This window comes from Fukomys damarensis, unplaced genomic scaffold, assembly GCF_012274545.1.
Source record: "Fukomys damarensis isolate Sample0158 unplaced genomic scaffold, DMR_v1.0_HiC HiC_scaffold_8, whole genome shotgun sequence".
Classification (NCBI taxonomy): Eukaryota; Metazoa; Chordata; class Mammalia; order Rodentia; family Bathyergidae; genus Fukomys; species Fukomys damarensis.
Window position 1 is genome coordinate 30,322,083 of NW_022900920.1, and position 12,838 is coordinate 30,334,920.

General features: G+C 46.7%; 1 protein-coding gene and 1 pseudogene across 1 annotated transcript in view; one reads left to right on the forward strand and one right to left on the reverse strand.

Moving 5' to 3' along the window:
• Positions 1 to 12,838, reverse strand: part of Sorcs3 (sortilin related VPS10 domain containing receptor 3) — a gene marked incomplete at its 5' end in the record, with an annotated part of 534,900 nt that overhangs the window by 459,877 nt on the left and 62,185 nt on the right. The gene's annotated exons all lie outside the window — the stretch shown is intronic.
• Positions 939 to 994, forward strand: LOC117285345 (annotated as a pseudogene).

The following is a 12,838-nucleotide window of genomic DNA, read 5'->3' on the forward strand; positions in this document are numbered from 1 at the left end:
CATACAGACCCAGCACTTTCTATGTTCCCAACCCCAGCCTGCAACTGACCAGCAGCACACTCCGGTTCCCAGGTGTGCTTAGGGGAGCACAGGAGAAAGAACTCAGCTGATCTGAGAATAGGGCAGTGACTGCCATGGATAGAAGAGAACTTCGGCAACACTAAAGGACACCCTGCAACTTACCTTCCTCATCTCCACAATTACCCATCCGGTCCAAGAACCCCTGACACAAGGCGAATGCCTTTCATAGCACTGCTCCCAACTCACTTTCTACCTCACAATGCAAGCATTGAATGTGGCCTCCTGCACCACACCATGAGACACTGGAGTGGAAAGTGGACCTGAGCAGACTCTTCCATTCCCCACGTCAGCCCCTACCATGTAGTGCAGTGGATGCTTAATACATGTTCCTGTATGATTGACAGCAGCTTACAGAAACTTTGGTGTTTTCTGAGACATGAAGAACTAGGAGTAACTTCATCCACTAATGGCAGGGATGCTCAACCAGCCCACCGTGGCTCTATGTACAGATGCAGACACTGCTTACAGGCAGCTGCTGACATCCGACACTTAGCAAATCTCTCTGAAGCTCTAGACTTTAGAGTCTGAAGACCCTGTTTCCATTCTAACTCTACTGTGTGTAAAAACTCCTTCAATTCTGTACATATACCATTGAGTGGATTTAAAGTATTATTAATAACTACATTAGTATGCATTACACATAGGGTATTCCTGGAACACTGAAGTAAGAAAAAAATAGTAAGAGTTCTCCTTCTCTCTTTGTGGCCAGTTTTCTGGAGTAAGAGTCCCATTCCATCTGGGAGACTCAGTGCCAAGCATCCTTGAGCCTATAACACATCTCTGTGTACTTGCTGAGCTACACTTCCTGTGTGTGCCCGGTTCGGTAATCAAGAGTGTTGTCATATTCATAAAGTCCAGTGCTCACTTTGGTAGCACATATACTAAAATTGGAACAATACAGAGAAGATTAGCACAAAGTCCAGGTGCCTGCTGGGTGGGTCCCAGACCAGGCTGAAACAATGTCCAAGGGTTTGATCCCCTGCTGAGACAGGAGCCCTGACACAGGCATGCATCCATGAGCCAGTCCTAGACTCCTGTTACCTTCTCCACCGTATACGACTGTGGTCACCACCCCTGCCACCATCCCTTCACTAAGCTCCCTGGGGGTCAGTGTCAGACTAAACTAGATGGATTTTTCATGGATCCCTGCACTCTCAAATTCATGCGTATGGTCACAGTTCCTGGAAGCTCAGCTTCTGTACTGCCCACCTGGCTTCCACTAAGCTTGCCACTTTAGTTACCATGTCAGCCAGCACCACCACTAAATTACAAATGCAAAATTGTACACCTCCTTTCTACTAAGGTGATCAGAAAACAATTTTCTGGCTAAACATAAGAGAGAATGGTTTCTGCCCTTCTGCTGCTGAGCAGTGACAAAAGAGCCTCTTGTATCTTAGAGTGTCAATCTGGGCTTCTACCCTCACCTGGAGCAGTAAGAAGGCATCTTCTCTCTCCCAGGCCCATCAGCATGAAGTCAGAAAAAGTCTACTAATAGAGAAGACCTACATAAAGTTGCACAATGCAGTGCCCATAATGACCAAACTCAACTAAGCACAGACACATACTCACTAAAGAACAAGGGAAATCCCATCTTCAATGAGCAAAGATGCATGATCCCACACTGAGATGACACAGAGATTGGAATTATCTTACAAGGGCATTAAAAGAAACCATCATAAAAATACTTTGATACAGACAGATACACTTGAAACACATGGGAAAAAAGAAAGCCTCAGCTATAAAAAAGTACCAGATGGCAATTGTAGAAATGACAAATACATCAAATGAAATTAAAAACTCAAAGGTTGTGCCACACACCAACTGGAGAGAAAAGGAAGATGAATTTGAAGATATTAAAACAAAGTATTTTTCTGAAAAACAGAAGAGACCGAAAAACTGATTAGAGAATCAAAGACACATGACAATACAAAAAGATCTAATAACCATGTCCTAAATAACTTAAAAAGAGAGAAGAAAAAGCATGGAGCTACAAAATAATGATTTAAATAAAATTTTGCAAAAGTCACAAACCTAAAATTTAGGAAGATTGGCAAATCCCATGCTGGATAAACCCTCCAAAATCTACATCAAGGTATACCCAATCCAAATTCTGAATCCCAGGGATAAAGTTTTTAAAGCTGAAAGAAGGAAACACTGCTTTACATACAGGTTAAGAAAAACTGAGTGACAGAGAACTTCTCATCAGAAACCAAGAAGGCCAGAAAGAAGCACATTTTTTGAATGCTGAAAGAAAAAACTGACAATCCAAAATTTTATACCCAGTAAAAATATCCTTTGGGAATGAAAAAATAAAGCAAAACATTCTAAAGTGGAAGAAAATGTGTCACTAGAAGCCCTAACCTAACAGAAAGATGAAGAGGAAGTTCTTGAAGCAGAAAATAACAAAGAAGAAAATTTGAAAGACCGGGAAGGAAAACAAATCCAAAATGGAGAACAGGAAAAAGGAGACTAAATAAAAGCTGCACAGCTGAAAAATCAGAAGTGCAGGGGAATTTAGAATATGAGGATCAATACAAGGGACTCTACAGTTTTTCTATCCTTACGAAGTGCCCCACCTCTTCAGAACGTGCTCTCCAAGTCTGACTCCACCTGCCTGGCTTCAGGATTGAAGTTAAGTGACAAGGACGTCCAGTCACTTGTTCCCCATCCTTAGATCCTTCCACTGTATACAGCACCCCAAACACGAGATCAGTCTCTAAGGCACAGGCGGCCCCTTCCGGGTCCCCACTTTTCTTTGTTTGCAGACTCTGAGAAAAATGGCACTTTCACCCCGAAGAATTAAGAAAAACAACTGTGTTTTGCCACAGCTGAGAATGTGTCCTTTTTGCAATCTCAAGGGCTGAGCTGATCTACATAAAGGAGGTCCCTATATTGTGACTGTGACTTCATGTATCCCCCATTAGAGACAGAGGCCAGGAGAGACACTAGAAGTTCCTGGAGGCTGGAAGGCAACCCCACCTCCCCTGGCTGCAAGGTTCCTTCCTCTACACCATATGTGCATCAAACTGCTATCTACACACATGGTCACAAACAGGAAGCATGGTTTAAACTGGGAGTGAACATCTTTCTTGGGCATGGGTCTGCTGTCTTAGCTGATGTGTGTAGAAGGGAAAGTGAGAACAGGGCTAGTAAAAAAATATATAGGGAGGACTCTGCTCCAGGCGACTATGGATGCTTCAGAAAGCAAAATCACAGTTTGTCTCAGACATTTAGCCAGAGTCAGAATGGTCTTTTGACTCATCATCAGGATCCCGACGCCATCCAAACATAGAGAACCCAGATCAGCATGGCCCTTAGAGCAGCTGGCAGCACAGGCTGTGGGCTCACATGCCCTGGAGGTTGAATGTATGTGAGTTTGGATCCAACCACAGCCAATGTCTTTTCTAATGACTCGCAGAGTGGCAGAGGTACACATGACCACCAGAGAACACCAGAAAACCTTGAGACGTTCATGCCAGGGACTTGCATCCTGGGTGTCCCTGTCTTCTCTTCTGGCTGACAGGTAAAGGGAGAAGAGTCAATGGGTGTCTGCAGGAAGGTCTGTCACAAAAAAAAGCAACAGACACTGCAATTCAGCCAGTCTGCGTAAGAAATGTAAAATGTCCAAAAGGAAAGACTACAAAAGCACCAGCTTGTCTACCTCGGCATTCTGCTATGGCCAGGTGTTTCAAAGAGGCTATATCCACGAAACAGGGCTTCAAAATGAACGGTGACCCTGTTGTGGAGACTGTCTGGGTAGAGTCAGGGTAAAGTATCATGGATACATGGGTGAGCTGTAAACAAAGGGAAAGCCGTACATTCAAAATCTGAGCTATCAAGCCAGCAAAATGACAAATAACCTGATCAAGTTTCCAATTGTAGAAGACAAAAGGCTCAGGAACTGAAGAATTTTGAAAAGAAAAATGTGCAAGGGAAACAGACTTCAAAAGGACCCACTCCCACAAAAGAAAACTAATTGAATAAACTCCAAAATGATCTAAGTAATCAGAAATGACCATGATGCCACAGATCTTTAGGGATACTGACAGCAATATTCAGCACCATGAATGTCAAATTCCTCAAGGTTGATTAAAATGTATTTCTAAATCTTAACAGAATAATGACATGTTACTACACTGTCTAAAACTGAGGCCTCATGTGCAGCCAAACTCACTCATGAATACAGTCTGTGTGCCACATGGGTGTTTATTCCTCTCAGATCTACACTAGAACCACAAAAAGGAGACTCCCATTCCACCTGAACAGAAACTACCTGGGTTTTCCAGCTCAAGGCTCTCCAGCGGGCTTCAGGGTGCCATCCAATCGGCTCACAGGAAGGTGTGGCCGAGGTGAACAGCCGGACTCCAGGACAACAGTTACTCAGGGGCCTGAGGCCCAGGAAGCCAAGCACTTGAGAATCAGGATGACAAATTCAGTCTAGTCGCAGGAGGACAATTAAGAAGGCTGGCTGGTGTGTTTCATAAGTGGATTCCTGGGCAGCCCAAGTGTGACAGCTGTTTAACATTGGCCCAAGGGGATGAGCAGAGATGAAAGAGAAAATGAGCTCATCTGAGTCTCATTCTGCTACTAAAAAGGAAAAGGAAAGAGATTCAGACTCTGACTTCACCTTGGGCCATGACTGGATTGTATTTGGAGGGCTGCAATGTTCTTGGGGGAGGAGGCGGTCAGATTAGAGGGAAATGGGTCACATTCTGAAAGAAAGGCATATGGGTAATTAGTGAGCAAATCAGAACCAGTTCCAAGAAACCTGAGGGCTGGCTGGACCTCATGGCATGTGTAATAACTGTATCCTGAACACATATCCTTATCAGAATGCTCATCCCTGAAGCCGACTTCAATTGCAGCCTTTTCATCTCAGCAGCCACCAACAGGCCAGAAGCTCAGCAGCGCCTTTCATTAATTTCCACTATCACTGCTGATCTCCAAGCTTCAACCAGGAAGGGAGCCAAGGGCTTTGTCTTTTTCATAGGTAATTTACAATTACAAGGGCCAGTTTCCTTGAACCCTACAGTAGGGCAGAGGAGACCAGGGAGCAAGCTTCTTTCTCTCCCAAAGAAACAAAAGGATGGGTCCAAAAGAAAAAAAAAAACCCAGACAGTGAGAGCTCATGAATACCCAGTTCTGGCTCTAGCCAGAAATAAACATGAAAAATAATGAAAGTCCTGAAGTGAGCAGCTGAGGACGTGTCTCTGGCTGCATCTGGGGGCAGCTCTCAAAAGCCACCTGGAGTTTTCTGAATCTCAAGTAATAACTTTCAAACTATTTCCTAAGCCAATTTTTGGGGAGCCCTGAATGGCTGGCGTAAGTGCCTGGAACAATGCAATGGCACTGCTTCCCCCAGCAGCCCGGCCCCCTGCCTGCAGCATTCATTCACCAGGCAGGAGAACCAAGGGCGTAAGAATCCGCAGGGGACAGCCCTCTCCAACGGCAGCCTTCTCTCCCTTGACGTTCCTTCACCAACTCTTGAATTTATATTCTGCTCATTTAGGAGAAAGAATTTCTAAACCCAGCACCTTAAAGAGCAGATTTTTAAAAATCAACTGCAAGAATAAATTTTTAAAGGAAGAGAAAACCAACTTGCCCGGTGTAAAGCTGATCAGAGGCCCTGCATCCCTACTGCCTCATCTGACACTCCCATCACAGGGACCAGGTGACTGCTGCTCTCATCTCTGGTGACCGCAGAGGTTAAAACATTTCCTCAATGTCACAAGGTTATCAGCACCTGCCCAGATGTGGCCAGCTTCACCCATGGCCTACAGAGCGGCTCCCCTATCCAGGGATGGCAGCCTTGGGTGAAAGGTTTCGCAAATGAGTCCCTCTGCGGAAATCAATATGGAAATACCTCAAACAACTAGGACTAGAGGTCCCATTTGACCCAGCTATTCCCCTGCCGGAAATGGTCCCAAAAGAATATATGCTCACAGCGATATATGCTCACCCATATTAATAACTGCACAGTTTGTAATAGTTAAAACTTGGAAACAGCCCAATTGCCCATCAACTGGAGACTGGATAAAGAAAATGTGATTTTTTTGTTTTGTTTTGTTTTTTATAAAATGGAGTACTACTCATCCAAAAAGAACGAGAAACTAGAGAGATTTATAGCCAAGCGGATGGATGCCTATTGAGGACCGACTCTTAAGTGAGATTAATAAGTCACAAGTGTAAATACCAAATAGTTTCTCTGGTGCGAAAAAATAAAAAAGTGTAAATAAGGATCAAAAGGCACAACTGATATCATTTAAGAGGAAGAAAAGGTCTAAAAGAGTAAAGGAAGTGGGAAGGGTAGGGGAAAGGGAAAAAGGGAAAAGAAAAAATACGAGAAAAGGAAAAACATGGAAAGGATGTCTCTGGACACAGGGAAGGGTGGAGGGGGTGAAGAGAGGGCAGAGGGATGGGGAAAAATAAGAACCAAGACCTGTCAGGTTAAGGTACAAGGTCCCAAGAATGAATGTAACTGTACTATATATCTAAAACTGGACTTAATAAAGATTAATAAAAGCCAAATGAGTCTCTCTGCCCACACGTGAGCCCCTCGTGACCTGCTCTTGAGGCTGCGACCCCAGAGTGAGCAGGGACAGCCCGCAAAGCCCCTGCTGAGGTCTGTGCACCCCATGTGTCCCATGTGCGCCTGTGCCCAGCAGGTGTTCCTGGGGAGAAATGCACACCACAGCTGAGGTTCCCTTCTGTCTGCCAGGGCAGGTGGAACCCAAGTCCTCTCCAGCCAGTCCCAAAAGAAAGGTCTTGCCTCTGACACCTGGGCTCCCTCTGTCTCTTGCACGGCCCTCTGCCCTCTCTGGTGCCCTTATCAGCTCTCGGAGCACCCTGCTCTTGCACTAATTTCTCCTGCAACTAAAACAGCATCACACTGACTAAATCATACCATACACTAAAGTGTACAGAACTACAGATGTTCATATTCAGGGTGAAAAAGTACATTTCTAATGATAAAGAATCCTGGAGAATAGAGCTTTCTAGCATTCTTAAAAAGAAACTGCAAAAGTAGGCAAATTTTGTTTACATTTTAGATCAAGTCTATCTAATACACGTGCACAGAGGCAGGAACAACTTAAAGATAATATTTCAAGCAAGTCAATCCAATTATTGGTGAGTGCCACGACTGCGTGAGGACAAGGTGCCAAAACAAGCAGGACCCCCAAGAAGATCGTGATGCATCCAGGGGTAGACAGGCATTAAACTTGGCCTCATTCAGGAACCTCATAGCCCTGGTAAGATGCTGAAAAAAGAACAGCTAGCCCGACATAAGCGGGGTAGCTTTGCAGGCTTGCCCAACAAGGGGCTCCCCTTCCCACCCCCACCACAAAGACGGACTGAGGATGGGCAACACGAAAACCTCTGAGCATCACAGCGAAGCACCTGGTGCTTCCCAGAGGGGGAAAAGAAAGAAGAGACATCCCAAAGCTGCATTAATTAAGCATAAAAAACTTTGGGGATTGTTTCAAAGGCAAATCTCTGTTCCCTACAGTTCTTAAACCCAACTCAGTGCTTGGTACAAGTAGAAGCACTCTGAGATGTGATAAAACGAATGAACAAATGAATAAATTACAGCAATCGGGATGGCCATTAGGTCCAACTCTCTGGGGACTAGCTTGTGCTAGTGACCTTGTGTGGTTATCTTGCGCTGGTGATCTTGGGCAGGCCGTAGACCCTCTGCGCCTCTGCCTGTCCTCCCCACCACTGTTCTGGGCTCCCAAGAGCAGCATGAAGTAGTCTGCAAGTTAAGGGGTTGCTATTATTCTTTGGCTGGTGCCCATGACAATCCACAGCAGTTCTTGTAGGGAAACTGAATCCATCCCCGATTAATCAGTTTGTTTGCTGCAGGCTGATGGGAGCCTGACTTGCTCCATTCTGGCTCTGGGCTCCTCCTTGGCTGCTTGCTCACGGCTCGGACCTTGACCTTCAGAGACCCACACCCAGGAAAGGGATAGAATACGGGGCTCTCTTCTTCCCGGAGGACGGGGCTTGCCAGGGTGTAGGCACCCCCAGGTCTCCTCCTCTACCAGCCTCCTAGATGCATCAGGCTGTGCCTAGAAGGCCACACAAAGGCCCACAGGCCAGCTGAACACTGCTCGGACCCCCAGCCCCGCCCTGCCTTCCCAGTCCTGCTTGGCTTTTCAACAGCAGTGCCAGTGTCACGCATGCGTGCAAGAACAGCAGCTGACCCCAGTGAAGGACGCCAAGAGGGGAGTTTATCTTTCCCGTAATTTGTTACTGCCTCCCTCCCTCCGGGGGACACCAAAGGCACTTGGCATTTTTCTTCCTGCAGCACAGCCTGGCTCAGAGTGTTCCTCTCTCATCATCATCTATTACGATCTTTAAAAGCAGTGCTGTCCTAGAGTGACTCGCTTTTCAAATACAGGCACCACCGTTTAGGAACATCCTGTCCAGAGACAACACAGAACACTGAGGGAACAGTGACCCTGACCCCATGTTTGTTTCTCTCTTTCTATTCAAAATGACCGCTACTGAGCCTCTGAGCTCACACCAAGTCGGCTTTCATTAAATGTGTCAGATCCCTCTGTAGAGCCCTGCCTTCCTTCTTTGTATACTGTGTGATCCCTGTCCAATAGCACTCAAGGTGGATTTACTGAGGGCCAATTAAGCACCAGACTTGCCAGGCACACCCTCTCCTCCTGACGTCACAGCGGAACCCCCAGGGCCTGTTGTGACCAGTAAGAGTATTCTGTCCCTAATCACCTTCAACCCTCCCAACAGGCCACGAGATGCTCTCCGGTGCTGAAGACACTCGGGTCTCAGGAATGTAACAAATGTCCTAAGTTACTGGAAGGGCAGCAGTCTGAATCCAGACCTCTGACTTCTGAGCCCACAGCCTGAAGGCAGGGATCCATAAGTCACCAACATGAAACAAGCAGCGAGCGATGAAGAGTTAGGCGGTGGCAGCTGGTGTGCATCCCCTCATTTGTTCTCAGCCGTTCACTTACTGGTACCTGCTGAAACCAGAGCTTGTATCCCTGCCCCGCAGTTACTCAGAGTCCAGGAAGCCAGCAGGGGCTTGGTGAGTGTAGCAGATTGAGGAGCAGGCAGACCACAGAGTAAACAGAAGCACATGGGAGTTGCAGAAGTGCAAGGACACAGGGCCAGCACAGCAGACAGTGCAGCATAAGCCAGATCTTAGAGCAGTGGTGGCCAACCACACGTGCCACAACGAACTATTTAATCACTAAAAGGTTCGCCATCACTGTCCTAGAGTGCAGAGTACAGACGGAAGCTAACAGGGTAACTGAGGCTCCCTAGGAAGCTGAAGGGCGCATCAGCGTGTGTAAAGAGCCTTTCCTAGGAGCATCTGCAGCAGAGACTCCTCAGCAGAGATGATTTAGAATTAGACCTGAACACTCATCTTCCTCCCCACGGGACATGGCTCAGCAAATGAAGAGGCAGACTCAGAACCCATGGCCTTTTCCATCACTGCACCTGACTGGTTCCTGAGAAACCCTCTGAAGAGTCCACACGATGTGCCCAAGGATCACATCTTAGGTTCTCTCCCACGGAGAGAAGCCCCCCCACAGGGCTCCTCACCAGGAAGTCATGGCAGCAGGAGCCAGAGCAAGGGAACTTGGGGAGGGCTGGCACCAGAGAGCCAGGCAGCTCTGGCTGTCACTGGCAATGAATTCAACTCACATCCCTGCCCCTCCAGGGCTGACAAACACTCCACATAAAACTCGCTCTTGGCCCCTGGGTCCAGGGCTTCCATAGGGTAGAAGAGAATGCTGCAGACACTTCTCTTCATCTGGAAACATAGAAGCCCTTGGTCAGAAAAATGCCTTAAGAGCCCAAGTGGGGAGGGAACAGTGGAGAAAGCAGAGACACACCAGCAGCCACTCAACCTTCCTGGGAGGCCAGGGGAGATGCAGCTCCCCATTTGACACCGCCACCCTGTCGGTCCTCAAGATCCTTCTAAAATGCAGGAGATGCAAAACAGTGGGGCAGAGAGAGGAGAGAAGATCTGAGTCAAGGACTACCTGTGTCCCAGTTAACCACAGAGAGTCACATCTCCCCTGAACCTCTGTTTCCTCACCCGTAAGTTGCCAACAAGAATGGTATCAACTCCATAGGACAGTTCAGAAGGGTTAATGAGATAATCCACATAAATCAACAACAGCACAGCATCTGGCAGCTGACATGCATGAGTCTCACACGCTCTCGAATCTCCTCTTCTACAGACTGCAAAGCTGCACTTCACATGAGCTAGCAGGGACACCCACAAGACCCCAGCTGCTGAGCACCAGGTCTGAACAAGGTCCTGTGGCCCTCAGCAGTGGCACAGACTGCACGTTCCCCATCCAACTGAACAGGTCCTTACTGTTGTCTCACTAACTGGAGCCAACAGAGGTTCAGAAAGACTGAGTCTGTTCCCCAGCGCACGCACACACAGCCCCTATCGGTGGAAGGTTTGGGAAGTGCCATGTTCTTTCCCTGACCGCAGACTGTCTGCTTCTGTTTATGTCTAAGTCACCTCATTGCAGATGCAACAGGGAGCGGGACTCTCTCTATCATCACGGCACCGTAGTTTCCTTCATGCAACCAGGTACTTACTGCACTTGACACTTAATTTCTTATGAAATATTAGTGAGCCAAACCTCCTCATTGTGCAGTTGAGCAGTTGTTTCACTCTTTTAATGCAAGGATAAAACTTCACATATGACCCTATTAACCATCATTTTGATAGATTAAGTTCATTTTTTTCAAGCCTGAACTAATCAATTTGGATCTAAATTCTTTCGTCCAACATATCCATTATCTCTCCCATTTTCGTGTCACCTACATATTTCTTCCTCTGTCAATGATTAAAGGAAATGTTAACAGCATGGGATCAGAAATAGAACCTTGTAGTTCTAGAAAGCTGTCTCTGGCTTAAGAATGCTTCATTAAAAATCCTCTGGCCGTATTATTCCACATATAACTCACCCAGTGCAGAGTCCTCTGCCTGGAGTCTGAGGTTATCCTGAGAAGCTTTTCAAATGCCTTGCTGAAATCAGGGTATACACTCTACTGCAAAAGGAGGAAATGCGCTAAGCTGAACAAGATGTGCTCCTTCTTTAGCCCTCGGTGATTCCCTGCCATTACTATTTGCTTTTCCAAGGTTATACAAACCATCTCTGAAGTCTTGGCATTTCAAAATCTTGTCCAGGACTCTTAGCCATCTCATGTGTCTCCTCATAGAATTATTTTCACAAGAGGAGCAGGTGCCTGCATCCAGACTTCCAGAATAATCCCACTCTATGATAACATCTTCAAAAGCATGTGACATCTGACCCGGGACATAACCACCCAGACCAAGAGTGATGAGTGGACTGCCCTTATCACCACATGGCCACACCTGACCATTTGGTCTCCCGGGCCCTAATCCATTGGGATTGAGACCTGCAGGTCCGAACTCTCTGTGAGCTTCGACTTTCTGCCACTGTGTGCTCAGTTCAGGCAGGCACCAGGATTTTCCACAGCTTACTCTTTGAGTCTGCAGTCCCCAAAGAAGCCCCACTGCAGAAATCAGCCCTTGATTTCTAGAAGGACTGGACTGGAAGGCCCTGTGCCCCAGGCGGGACTCATCAGTCTCAAGGTCCTCCCGTTTCAAGTCTCTGTCCTGGTATCACCTGGCCTGACCCTGCTCACCGCTCCAACCGGTACACGCCTCTGCCCCATCTTTTCATTCTGTCACACACAGACTCCCAGAATCCAGTCACCCCCAAACAGCATTAATTCTCAGACTTGCCTGGATCCTACCAGCCCTGCCACAGAACTCAGTCTTCTCAAACCTCCACTCCCAAGTCTCAGAACACCACCAGAGCTGCAAAGCTGAGTCTATGCAAAGGTACACAAGGACAACTGCTGTGGTGGCTTATAACTAGATGTCACCAAGAGCCTCCTCGGTGCTCCTCGGCGGGGCTTTGGGAGGTGACTGGAGCACACGGGCTATCCATGACTTGCTGTTAGGAGGTGGGGTCTGGCTGGAAGAGGGTTGCTGGGGGTGTGGCCCGGAAGTGTTCATCTTCCTCCCCTGTTCCTCCCCTGGCTCTCTCCACTTCCCACCACCAAGCCATGAGCAGCTCTCCTTGCCAGGCCCCTCTTCCATGTTACCTGCCTTGGAGCCAGCTGACAATGGACTAAGACCTCTACAAACTGTGAGCCCAAACCTCTCCTCCTTTAAGTTATGGGTGTTGGATACTGTGTCTCAGCAATGAGGAAAGTGATTAAGACATCTGTAAACAACATGCAGCTCCCCAACTCTCGAAGTCACTCAGAAGCCTACAATCCAGAAATTCTACTTTCAACAGCTCATAATTGTGCATGTTAACACGTGTATGTTGATGAAAAATACAAAGGATGCATACGTCTATGTAAACCTGTGCATATATGTATGACAGGTACACATGTTTAAGAATTATATAAATCTATATGTAAGAGCCAAGAATTTCTTTAAAGGAAGGGGGGAAATACTGGAGCGTTGACATGAAAATATTAATAGTAGTTATTTCTGAATGGTGGGTCTACAAGAGGTGAACATGAGCTTTTCTATTTTTTTCCAAATTTCCTGAAAAAAGTTGATTATTTTGTAATCAATAAGAATTCATTAAAATTCATCAATGTAGTTCTAATATGCCCTCTCACTTTGAGGATATAATCCACTCACTGCTCGTTAATCTAATAAGATCTATACATCTACCATGGGAAAGTCCTGGGCCAAGTGTTCTGAAGA